Raw genomic sequence first — 12,114 nt, 5'->3', positions numbered from 1 at the left:
GATCTACAATACAAAACTGCTCTCCAGAAAATATGCCCGCCCCCACCAGAATGCTGCTTTCCCCACATCCCTGTCACAGCTGGATCTGTTTCCTGCCACAAAAAAACAAAAACAAAAACCCTCAGTTTGCATGAGCAAAGAATTTGGAACCACTAGAATAAGAATTTTGTGCTTTACTGGCCTTGTTTCAGATCCCAGAAGAAAAGTGCTGGGACAGTTCGTTGGTTGGGGCGCGTGAGGGGCGGATGGAGGCAGTGTAGTGTAGTCTTGGGAAAATATTTTTTTTACGTAAACTGCTCATTTATTAGCATTGATACTGCAGCATAAGAGGTTCCTGCCTGGAGGTGGCAGGACGGGCAGGGCTCAGAGGGGTGAGGGGCGGGCTCCTCTTTCTTCCATTTGTTCTTGTCGTAGTCGCACTTGGCTGAGAAGCCCTGGATCGGGCTGACCTTCAGATCAAGCATCCTCTTGGTCTGCTTGGCCACCCACTCCTCGTCAGAGGTATGCGCCGTGGGTGGTACACATAGTGTTTCTCCCAGATCAGAATGAGAGTGGTGAAGCTGATGAAGAACATGGTGGCGCCCACAACCATCTTCCACTTGTTCATGCTCCTGTTCGTTTCAGCAGAGCTGTTGTTGAACTGAATGTGGTGTAGTTCAACTTTTTCATCAATGGAGAGGCTGCTCCAGGGAGGCTTCTTCCCTCTGAAGGACTTCTGGCTGGCAGAAGTTCTTGCCGTGGGCCACATCGGGCAGTGGATAGTCACCCCGGTCGGCAGAACTCAGGAGAGCGCAGTCTTCACTCTTCATGACACTTCCACGTGCTCTTACAGACACTGAGTTGGAAGTTGCTTGCTTGCCAATTAGGCTAAACACTGTAGCCAACATTCGGCCGCTGCTGCCTGCTGCGACCTCCATGACCACTCGGGGAAAATATAATCAAAACCAAAATCTTCTGTGTGCACGTACTGTGCTATGCTCTTGACCCACATTACCGTATGTAGTTCTCACGACAACCTGGTGATCTCGGTACTATCGTTATTATACCTTTTGTAGGGGAAGAATTGAGGCTCAGAGAGGCTGGGTGTATTCGATTCAAGCACCCACTCTCTTAGCCAAGCCATCACGCCAACCTCAGCCCTGGGAGGCTGGGATTGTGCTTTTCCTTCTGCTGGCTCCAGGGACCACCCTTGTGACTAATGAAAAATGCAGAAATGGATAAATACAGGAAAAGGAGAGGAGAATTGAGGAGAAGACAAGGTTGATAAGAATCGCAATCCTGGCTTTCCAGTGGCTTCCCTATACTCCCAGGCCCTTTTGTATCTTGAAACCTTCCTTTGACCCTCTTTGAAATAGAGGTACAGGGATGGTACCTGTTTCCCCGCCCCCTTTGCCCCCTCTCCTCAACTATGAAGAGGGCTCTTTTCAGGTACTTTCAGTAGCTGAGAAAAAATAGAACCAAATCTTCTGCCAATCCAGAAAATGTCTCCACAAAGGTAGAAGAAAAACAGTTCTATCACTGAATAAGCATTGTACTAGAATGTGATGCACATCACAGGCAATCTGCTAAGAGATTCCAAAGAGAAATTTCACCCTTTTGTGTAGCTCAGCAGATACAACTCATTACATGTTCTCAAGATTGACCATAACTAGCCCTCAAGTAAGAGGACTCGATGCCACCAGGTCCCACACGTAGTTCATCCCGAATTTACCTGGTAACTGGGGTGACCGTATGTATTAGTTAGTTGGTGTTTTGGACTGCATGTTTGTGGTCCCTCCCCCACATTAATATATTGAAGCCCTAAACCCCAGTGTGGCTGTATTTGGAGATGGGACATTAAAGGAAGGAAGGAAGGAAGGTTAAATGAGGTCATAAGAATGGGGCTCTGGTCTGATAAGATTAGTGTCCTAATAAGAGAGATGCCAGCGAGCACTCCTCCCCACCCTCCCCTCCCCTCCCCTCCCCCCACCCTCTCCAACTGCACAAGGTAAGGCCATGTGAGGATGCCGGAGAAGGTGGCCCTCTACAAGCAAGGGAGAGAATTCTCACCAAAAGCCCAATTTGCTGGCACCTCGATCATGGACTTCTAGCCTCCAGAACTGTGAGAAAATGAATTTCTGTTGTTGAAGCCACCCAGTGTGAGGTATTTTGCTATAGCAGATTGAGCAGACTAATGCAATTGGCTTTATCCAAGGGAAAAATAAGCTTTTCATGTTTTTATGACAGGAGCTAGTTTTGCAACTTGGAGCCAGGTGCCCACTGAAGTTAGGCTTCTACCCTCCCACTGAAACTGGACATAGGGACACAATCTTGCTTGATGTTTACATTCCAAAGAGATGTTTCCTAGGTCCTTGAAAAAGACATTCCTGGGTCGTAAACCTGGCAAGGGGCTTTTCTAGTCTTTAAAAATGTTTACATACTTTCAAAGAGACAGAGAAAGAATTTCTAAGTTTTCTAAAGTAAATGCTTTAAGAAAGGGGCCATCTCTTCCCATATCTTCAACAGGGAGAATTAAGCCTCTTATTTTATTTTTTTAAAATACTCTCTATGCCCAATGTGGGGCTCCAACTCACAACCAAGATCAAGAGTCCTATGTTCTACTGACTGAGCCAGCCAGGTGCCCCTAAGCCTCTTTTTTTTTTTTTTTTTAAAGATTTTATTTATTTATTTGAGAGAGAGCACGAGGGTGAGCGGAGGGCAGGGTGAGCATGGTGGGGGGGAGGTGAGCATGAGGGGGGAGGGTGAGCACGAGGGGGAGGGGGGACAGGGAGCAAGAGGGATTAGCAGATTCCCTGCTGAGCAGGGAGCCCTATGCAGCTGGATGCAGGGCTCAATCCCAGGACCCTGAGATCATGACCTGAGTTGAAGGCATATTAACCGACTGAGCCACCCAGGTGCTCCGCCCCTAAGCCTCTTATTTTTAATTTGTACTTGTTCTTAAAGTAGCTCTCTCTAAAATATGCTGTATCTTGAAAACTTGCTAAGCTCCCTAATTAGTCTAGTAGCTCTTTTGTAGACTCCATTAGATTTTCTTTACAGGTGATCATGTCTGCAAATAAAGGCAGTTTTTCTTCTTTCTTTCCAGTCTGAATGCCATTTATTGCTTGATTTCTCTCCTCATTATGGGTTGGATTTTCCTGCTTCTCTGCATGCCTGGTAATTTTGGATTGGATACCAGACATTATGATTTTTCCTTAGGTTCTGGATACCTTTGTATTCCTAAACACATTCATGAGCTTTGTTCAGGGATGCTGTTAAGTGAATGGAAACAGTTGGGGCCCCTGGGTGGCTCAGTTGGTTAAGCATCTGCCTTTGGCTCAGGTCATGATCCCAGGGTCCTGGGATCGAGCCCCCGCATAGGGCTCCCTGATCAGCGGGGAGTCTGCTTCTCCCTCTCCGTCTGCCCCTCCCCTCCGTTCTTGTGCTCTCTCTCTCAAAATAAATAAAATCTTTAAAAAAAGTGAATGGGGGGCGCCTGGGTGGCTCAGTTGGTTGGGCGTCTGCCCTCGGCTCAGGTCATGATCCCAGGGGCCTGGGATCAAGCCCCGCATCGGGCTTCCCACTCAGCGGGAAACCTGCTTCTCCCTCTCCCTCTGCCTGCCGCTCTGCCTACTTGAGCTCTCTCTCTATCTCTCTGTCAAATAAATAAATAAAAATCTTTAAAAAAAAAAAAGTGAATGGAAACAGTTTGATCCTTGACTCTTGCTTTGAAGATTTGCTACGTGGGACCAGAACAGCTCATTGTAGGATTCATTTTTTCCCCCCACACTACTGAGGCAAGACCTTTCTGAGTGTCCTCCCCAATGCCTCCTGACTTATTTTTTTTTAAAGATTTTATTTATTTATTTATTTATTTATTTGAGAGAGAGAGAGAGACAGCGAGAGAGGGAACACAAGCAGGGGCAGAGGGAGAGGGAGAAGCAGGCTTCCCGCGGAGCAGGGAGCCCGACGCGGGGCTCGATCCCAGGACCCTGGGATCATGACCTGAGCCGAAGGCAGACGCTGAACGACTGAGCCCCCCAGGCGCCCCTGCCTCCTGACTTACGAGGTTTGCCCTCCCGGTTGGTGGAGTTAGACACTATTTGCTGCCTGGCCTGAGTGTTGGGCATAGTTCCCTTTCATTCTTGAACACGGTCCTTTCCCTGGCCTGGGGTAGTTTCTTCACCTACTTGTGCTGGTCGGTGGTCTGCGGCTTACTCCAGGGGGACCCTCTGGGGATGTGCAGGCTTCTCTCCAATGAGCCCTCCTCCCCCCATTTAGTCAGAGCTGCATTTCCGCACTTGCAACCAAAATGCTCCAACTCACAGATAAGAATAGTCAGTAGGTTTCAAGCCACAAACTCGGGAAATGCAGGGGGATTTGGGTGATTTGCAATTACTTATTGGGTGAAGTTGGGGAAGGCCAAGAGACTCCCATTCACATCATGGAAGAGGGAAGCAGAGAACCCAGCTATCCCCTGCAGGCAACTGGGACCAGGTGTTTTCTGAAGGCAAACTCTAGGGTTTGGGTATATGCTGCTGTGAAACCATTTTTAAAGGTGACCGCGGGGTAGACAGTCACTTCTGCTGGCCTCAGGTCACCTAGAGCCTGGGAACCACTACTCCAGTCTTGAGATCATTGCCTCCAGACCCAGAAGGAACCTTCTGGCCTCTATCCGACCTTGCTGGTGGGGTCCCTTAGTGCATGGAGCCAAAGTGTGCAGATGTCAAGAAAACCCAACTCAGAAAAGGATTCTGAGTTATTACATTGCAATGGCAGCTGGATCTCCAACCTCACTGGGTCTCTGTCCTTAATGCAAGCGCACCAAAGAGTGGTGTCCTCACAGTTGTCACCAGAATATCTGAGATTGTTTGGAAGACTTGGAGAACCATGGATCCCTCTGAAATGTCACCTGGCTGACACTTCTGTGAGCTTTCCTCCTGGCATTCCAAAAGGTTTCTTCTGTAAGAGTGTCTCTGTCTCTCGTTCTCACCCTGTTCCCCACCTTCCCTACTGTATTCTTCAAATAATTTTCTCAGAGAGGCCATCCTGGAATCACCGAACCTATATTAGCCATTTGAACATATGCGCAAGAAAAAACCCAGATGAAGATTTAGAATTTAGTGAAGATGACATTTCAACTCAGGGGGCAAATAAGAATTATTCAATAAATGGTTTGGGGACACTCGACTAAGACTTTGGAGAGAAAACAAAGTTGGAATCCAATGTCCATTCTCACCAAAATTAATTACAATTAGATAAAAATTTTAAAGTACTAGAAGATGTTCTAAGTGAACATTTTTGTAATTTTATACAGAGGAGGGCTTTTCATAGGAAACAAGACCTGGAAATTATAATGAAGACAATCAATCACGTAAACACATGAAAAAATTTGAACCACTATATATAAAAGGACCATGACAAAGATAAAATGAAAAATTAGGAAGAAGAGTATTTTCCAGTTATGACAAAAATTTGATATTCTAAACGTTAAAAACGGGGAAGTATTTATTAAAAACACTTTACCAATGCATATTTAAGTTTTCTTCTTATGTTTCTGTAGCTTGCCTTAGGCTGTTTCACTCAATACTATTATTGTTATGGCTAAACATTGCAATAGCAGATATTATTTTTCGCATGTTAAATTTGAGTTATCTATTTCACATCCAAACAGAGATGTCTATTTGGCAGGTGGATCTAGGAGTCTGGAGTGTGGGGAAATGTCTGGGGCGGAGATACCAAACTGTGAGCCAGGACACGGCCCTGAAAGCCCTGAGCCTGCACGAGCTCACCGAGGGCGGCCGAGAGCGGCGGCCCACGCACCGAGCCCTGGGGCCCTGGGACACTCGGAGGTGGCAGAGAAGAGAGGGAGCCGGCAGCGGAGACTGAGGAGGGGCGGCCAGGGGTCTGGGAGGGACCCCGAGAGTGCAGGTGCACGGTGATCTCCCGGTACGGGAATGAGCCGTGCCCACGCGCGCACACACGCACACACCCAGGGAGGGGTGGTCAGGGAGGAGGGGGTGATGCACCCCGCCGGGGGCTGCTGACGGTCACGGGGGGGGGAGGTCCCAGCAGGCTCGCTGCGCTTGGCAACGGGCTCCTGGAGACCTGCACAAGAGAGGTTCGGGGTGGGTGCGGGTGGCGGGGGTTCGGAGGGGATGGGGACCTCGGGGACAGCCAGTCCGGGCCGCTCTCGGGAGGGGTTTCCCTCTGGCCCCGGAGAGGAGGGAGCGAAGTTCTGCAGCGGGAGGGGCTTCAGGGTGGAGGAGAAGCTGCCCCCCCACCCCCCCCCCCGTGTTCCCAGGGGAGGGATGGCGGCTCCTCCCCGCACGTGCCCGGGGGTGGGGGGGGCGGCCAGACAGGAAGGGGTGCGCCGAGGCGCGAGGGAGGGAAGAGCTCCGGCTGGGGGGGAGGGCTCTGCCCCGAAGGCACCGGCCCCTCCTCGCCAGCCCAGCTCGGGGGGGACCCTCCTCCCCCAGGTTCTCAGCGCTCTGGAGCGAGATGCCTCTTGTCGGAAGCATAAGTTGCGACAGAAACTGGAACAGATCACCAGCCTCGTGTCCAGCAACCCCTAAGGGTGGCGGAACCGGTGAGGAGGAGGGGGCGTCTCAGTCCTGAGCTGTCCTCTGGGCTGAGCCCCGGATCCGGGGGGCAGGGGGGCGGGGGCCGGGGGGGTCACCGGGCCGATATGCCCCCGGCACACCTGGGCCCCATTCATTAGTGCCTTCCTCTGGGCCCTGCGTGGGGGCAGGGGTGACAGGACCAAGCCCCTGACCCCGGCAGCAGCAATACCCCTGCCCTCCTGCCCCCCCTCCTGCCCCCCTGCCCCCTGCCCCCTGCCCTCCCCCCTGCCCCCCTGCCCTCCTGCCCCCCTGCCCCCTGCCCTCCCCCTGCCCCCCTGCCCTCCTGCCCCCCTGCCCTCCTGCCCCCCGGCCCCCTGCCCCCCTGCCCTCCCTCCTGCCCCCCCGCCCCCCTGGCCTCCTGCCCCCCCCCGTCCCCCTGCCCCCCTGCCCTCCCTCCTGCCCCCCCGCCCCCTGCCCCCCTGCCCTCCCTCCTGCCCCCCCGTCCCCCTGCCCCCCTGCCCTCCCTCCTGCCCCCCTGCCCTCCCTCCTGCCCCCCTGCCCGCCCTCCTGCCCCCTGCCCTCCCCCCTGCCCCCCTGCCCTCCTGCCCTCCCTCCTGCCCCCTGCCCCCCCTGCCCTCCCTCCTGCCATCCTGCCCCCTGCCCTCCCCCCTGCCCCCCTGCCCTCCTGCCCTCCCTCCTGCCCCCCCGTCCCCCTGCCCCCCCTGCCCTCCTGCCCCCCCGTCCCCCTGCCCCCCTGCACTCCCTCCTGCCCCCCCGCCCCCCTGCCCAGGCGTGGTGGCAGCCCCTGCCCTCCTTGCTATTTATACCCCAAGCACCTATTTATTTAATTTATCTCCACCTCGCCATCTCCATCTGTAACTGTGTGTCCCTTCTCCGGGATGCTGTCGACCTCGCGCACCTTCTCTCCCTGAGTCGTCCTGGCTCCTCTGTGACACCGGCAGCCTTGGCCTAGCCTCTGGCACCTGCCCCCCCCCGCCCCCCGGCCATGGCTGGCCCCGCCCCTTCCGAGCAGGGGGGTGTCGGCACCGACAGCACTTGGGGGTGGGGGTGGGGGTGGGGGTGGGGGTGGGTGGAGGGAGGGCGACGCCCCCGAAGCCGCCCTCGGCCTGTGGCTGTGCCCAGGGCTGTCCCCGCAGCTGGGCCCCGGCATCCCCTCCGACCGTCTGGGGAGTCGCACTGTACCTTCTCCCAGGGCCCCGGCCTGAGCACCTGGACGCCTATAGCCAGGCTTGGGCCGGGGCCTGAGCTGGGCCTGGGGACTCTGGAACTCTCCTTCTCCCGGCCCTACTGCCAAACTTCCTCAGTGTTGTCTGCACTTGGCCCCGGACCCCTGGCCCCTCAGCTGCCCTGCCCTGCGCCTGCCCCGAGTGGCCTGGCCCAGGCGGCCGTGCCTTACTCCTCGGTTCTTCTTCTTCCTCCTCTGAGGGATCCGGCCCCGGCTCGGGGTCCCGAAAACCCACTTCTCTCCCCTTTTTGGGCATGAGCTTTTTGTTGTTGTTGTTGTTGATGTCATCTTTTTTCCTCATTAAATGTTGGGAAAGTGGAGTCGGGTGTGGCTTTGTCCTTGGGGCAGGTGGCTGGTGGGTGAGCAGGGAAGCAGGTGGGGAGGCTGTCGGACTCTGGAGGAGCGGGAGGGAGGGTAACTCATTGCAGGGGTCCTGAGGATCTGAGGAGGGCCGGGGCCACGTCCAATCCATCACCAGCCAGCCCTGGTGGCTGCACCTTCAAGATACAATCGAATCTGCTCCCTTCTCCCCACCTCCACTGCCCCCAGCCCGGTCCCAGCTACCCCCGGCTCCTGCCGGGATGCCAGTCTCCCCGCTTCTGTCCCGCCTGCCCTCATCCTATTCTCAACGCAGCAGGCACTGGGAACCTGAGAAGCTGAAGGGTGGATCTTGTCCCACTCTGGGCAGAGCTCCCCAGTGTCATCATAGCACCCAAACGCCTTCCTATCTGACCACTCTTTACTGCCCCAGCTGCATCTCCGTCCTGATGCGCCCACCTACTTCTTTCCCACCCCCACGCCCCCGAAAACACACACACACCTGTTAGAGTCATGCAGGTGGGGAGGAAGTGGGATGCAATTTCAAAGAGAGTGGCCAGGAATGATATTTGAGTGAGCCAGCTGGAACGCGGGGGCAAGAGAGTTCCAGACGGGGAAAGAGCCAGTGCAAGGGCCCTGAGGCAGGTGTGGGCCTGGCGTGTTTCAGAGAGGGGAGGCCAGTGTGGCTGGATGGGAGGGAGCAGGGTGGAGAGGAGAGGGGAGGAGGCCAGAGAAGATGGCTGGGGGGGGGTGGGGGTGCCCGAGTCACATCCGACTTTGTGGCCACTGTAAAGGGCTCTGTCTTTGTCTGAGCGAGAGGGGAGCCCAGGGAGGGTTTGGGATAGAGGAGTTTTGTGACCTGACTTGGGTGTTAGCGCCGCCCAGCAGCTTCAGCAGTCCATCTGTGGGGCCAAGGCGGTGGACTAACTTTGGGCTTTGCTGGGTGAGGGAGGGAGGCTCAGACTGTGTTCTGGTCTCTTGATGATCCAGCCCCACGATTCTGGGCCAGTCTTGGGAGCCCCATCTGGAAAGGGTGGGTCCCAGTGCCCCTTCTTCTTGTCCCTTTCCTCCAGCCGCCCTTTGCTGTGCTTCCCCTCCCGCTCTGGATGCTTACAGAAGACTCATTTGTCTCCTTTCCTACCATGATAAGGCTCGATGACTCATCAGCAAAGAGCCAATGCCTTAGTAAAATAAAATAGGCCGGTTTCTCTGTTAAAAGAAAGGAGAGCCACATTCTCAGGTTAAATAAGAAGTAAAACTATGATTCCTCAATGCAATAATGGTCAAGCCTTTTCTACTGCGAGTGAAGAAAGAAACAAAGAAACGCAATAAAAAGTATTCACGTTGGCTTAAGCCAAAGGGAGAATTTCTGATCTGTGTAACTGAACGTTCCTATCTTCGGGCATGGCTGGATCCAGGATTTGGTTCTCTGAGATGCGCCTTCCTGCTCCTACTTCCGCTCTGTCCAGTGTCAGCCTGCCCCCTCTCCCCCCCTCCCCGCAGGCCCCAAAGTATCACTGGCTTGGATGGGGTCACCATGGCCATAGGAAAGCAGCGCTCTGATGGGCCAGGCCTGAGCCACAGGCCCACCCCTGGAATCAGAAGTGAAGTCAGTTCTCTCAGAATCATAACTGCTGAGGGGAAGGAAAATGGGGGTCTTCTAGGGGTAAGATAAGGATACTGGTACCGGGAGAAGGGGAATGGATGCTGGGTGACAGAACCAACAGATGTCCACTATGGTGGTGACAGATATTTCATCAAACTCAAAATCTTTCCCCAGTATTTTAAAAGAATGAGTCTAGGAAAGATGATTCCTTAACTTAATAGGACACAGGACTATTGTGCAAAAGGAAAATACTTTTCTTTTTCTTTTTTTTTTTTTTTTTGAGATTTTATTTACCTATTTGAGAGAGAGACACAGAGAGAGAGAGAGGGAGGAGGAGGAGGAGGGGACGGAGAGGGACAAGCAGACTCTGGGCTGAGCGCGGAGCTCAGCGTGGGGCTCAATCCCAGGACCCTGAGATCATGACCTGAGCCGAAATCAAGAGTTGGACACTTAACCGACTGAGCCACCCAGGCGCCCCGAGAATATTTATTTCTAATGTAATATATACTCGAGGGACATATTTAAATAACATGCAAGTCTGAAATTTAAAAGGTGAACGTTTCTTTCCATAACGTGATTGTTAGCGATGAACATTCTTGGAGTGGAGGTGGCCTGTTCCAGGTAGTTGCTATGCATTTCCCCACACGTTCACGTGGTGGGAGCATATTACAGAAATAGGAATGTGCCATGAGACGGCGAGAGAGGGAACACAAGCAGGGGGGAAGCTGGAGAGGGAGAAGCAGGCTTCCCGCTGAGCAGGGAGCCCTACGCGGGGCTCGGTCCCAGGACGCTGGCATCACGACCTGAGCCGAAGGCAAGACGCCTAACGACTGAGCCACCCAGGCGCCCCCCCTCGGCTTGTTTTAATCTCTTTCTATGTTAGTACCCGGGTATCTCCTTTGCTCTTTAACTGCTGCGTGATGTTCCACCAGGACAGTTGTACCTTGACTTACTGAACCTTTCTCAGTTGATGTGCATTTGCCTTCTTTCCAATTTTTCACCATGACAAATGATGCTAGAATTAATATCATGCAAGAGTTTCTCTATGATAGATTCCCAAAGTTGGGTCAAGGTATATTCACATCTTTAATTTTAACAAATAATGTCAAGTGAATTTCTGAATACGTTTTACAAACACTCCAGCTGAGAGTGTGTAAGAGACTGCTTGCAACTAACCCTGACCAAACACTGACATTGGAGACTGTCAGTGTTTTAAACTTCATCAACTGAATGTATATATATATATATATATATATATATGTATATATATACACACACACTTGATTCTGTTATTGGTAATGTCGGGCATCAGTATTTTCTCTACCAATGAGTTGCTAATATCATTTGCCATGTTTTCTATGTTCTTTATTAATAATGAATAAAACCTCAAAACAATCAAAATATCCATCAGTGGGTGCATACTACTCAGCAACGACAATGGGACAAACATACACCTGAAAGGGGTGAACTCTGTCGTATATAAATTATGCCTCAATCGATCGGACTTAAACAAACAGGATCTAAACAAGAAGGGGTAAAACGGTAAGACACAGTGAAAGGAGAAAGACCTATGTTCCGGGATAGGAATCGCAACCCAGGAAAAGCTGAGGGGATGTCCAGGGTGACAGCTGTGCAGTCAGTCAGCCAGCCTCGAGAGAAACCAGTCTCGACAGAAAGGAGAGAGAAGACACTTAGGGAAATGGTTTGTAAATTTACCATTGTCATCAAGGTGATTTTTAACCTCAGGGGGAAAAATACCTAAAATGAGTGGAATGAGGGGGCGCCTGGGTGGCTCAGTCGGTGAAGCGTCTGCCTTCCGTTCAGGTCGTGATCCTGGGGTCCTGGGATCGAGCCCCGCATTGAGCTCTGCGCTCAGCCCGGAGTCTGCTTGTCCCTCTGCCCCTCCCCCCCCCCCACGCCTGCTCTTGTGCACTCTCTCCCTCTCTCTCTCAAATAAATAAAATCTTTAAAAAAAACCAAAATGAGTAGAATGTAATAGAACCATTCTGAGAGCATAAGGTGAAGAAGTGTAGTAAGTAGTGGAGTAAAGGAGCTCAATTTTCATCTCTCCATCGATAAGTAGTGTCTAAAAATGATGAAAGAAAGGAAAGAAGGGAATGAAAGGAAAAAAAAAAAAGGAGGGAGAGAATGAGAGAAAGTCAGAGAGACAGAGACGGAAAGAGAGAGACAGATCCCCGCTGTAGCCGCTACAGCTGCTGCATCTAGTCAGGTGAGGTTCTCATCATTTTCATTAACTCCACTGTCATCACCATCATGACCGCCACCATCACGATGAGCATCAGTTCTCCCCTCTCAGCCCACATCAGGGCTCTTCAAGTTCTGCAAAGGCAGAGGCCTATGAAATAAAAAAACATGAAACACCCCCCAAGAAACATACACGA

General features: G+C 52.5%; 1 pseudogene; it reads right to left on the bottom strand.

Annotated features, from left to right (window-relative positions):
- Nucleotides 1–284: 284 nt before the first annotated feature.
- On the bottom strand, nt 285–887 carry LOC118531551 (cytochrome c oxidase subunit 4 isoform 1, mitochondrial pseudogene; annotated as a pseudogene).
- Nucleotides 888–12,114: the final 11,227 nt, after the last annotated feature.

The sequence above is a fragment of the Halichoerus grypus genome, chromosome X, assembly GCF_964656455.1.
Source record: "Halichoerus grypus chromosome X, mHalGry1.hap1.1, whole genome shotgun sequence".
NCBI lineage: Eukaryota > Metazoa > Chordata > Mammalia > Carnivora > Phocidae > Halichoerus > Halichoerus grypus.
The sequence above is the reverse complement of the archived record's forward strand: the minus strand, read 5'-3'. Positions and strand labels throughout refer to the sequence as shown.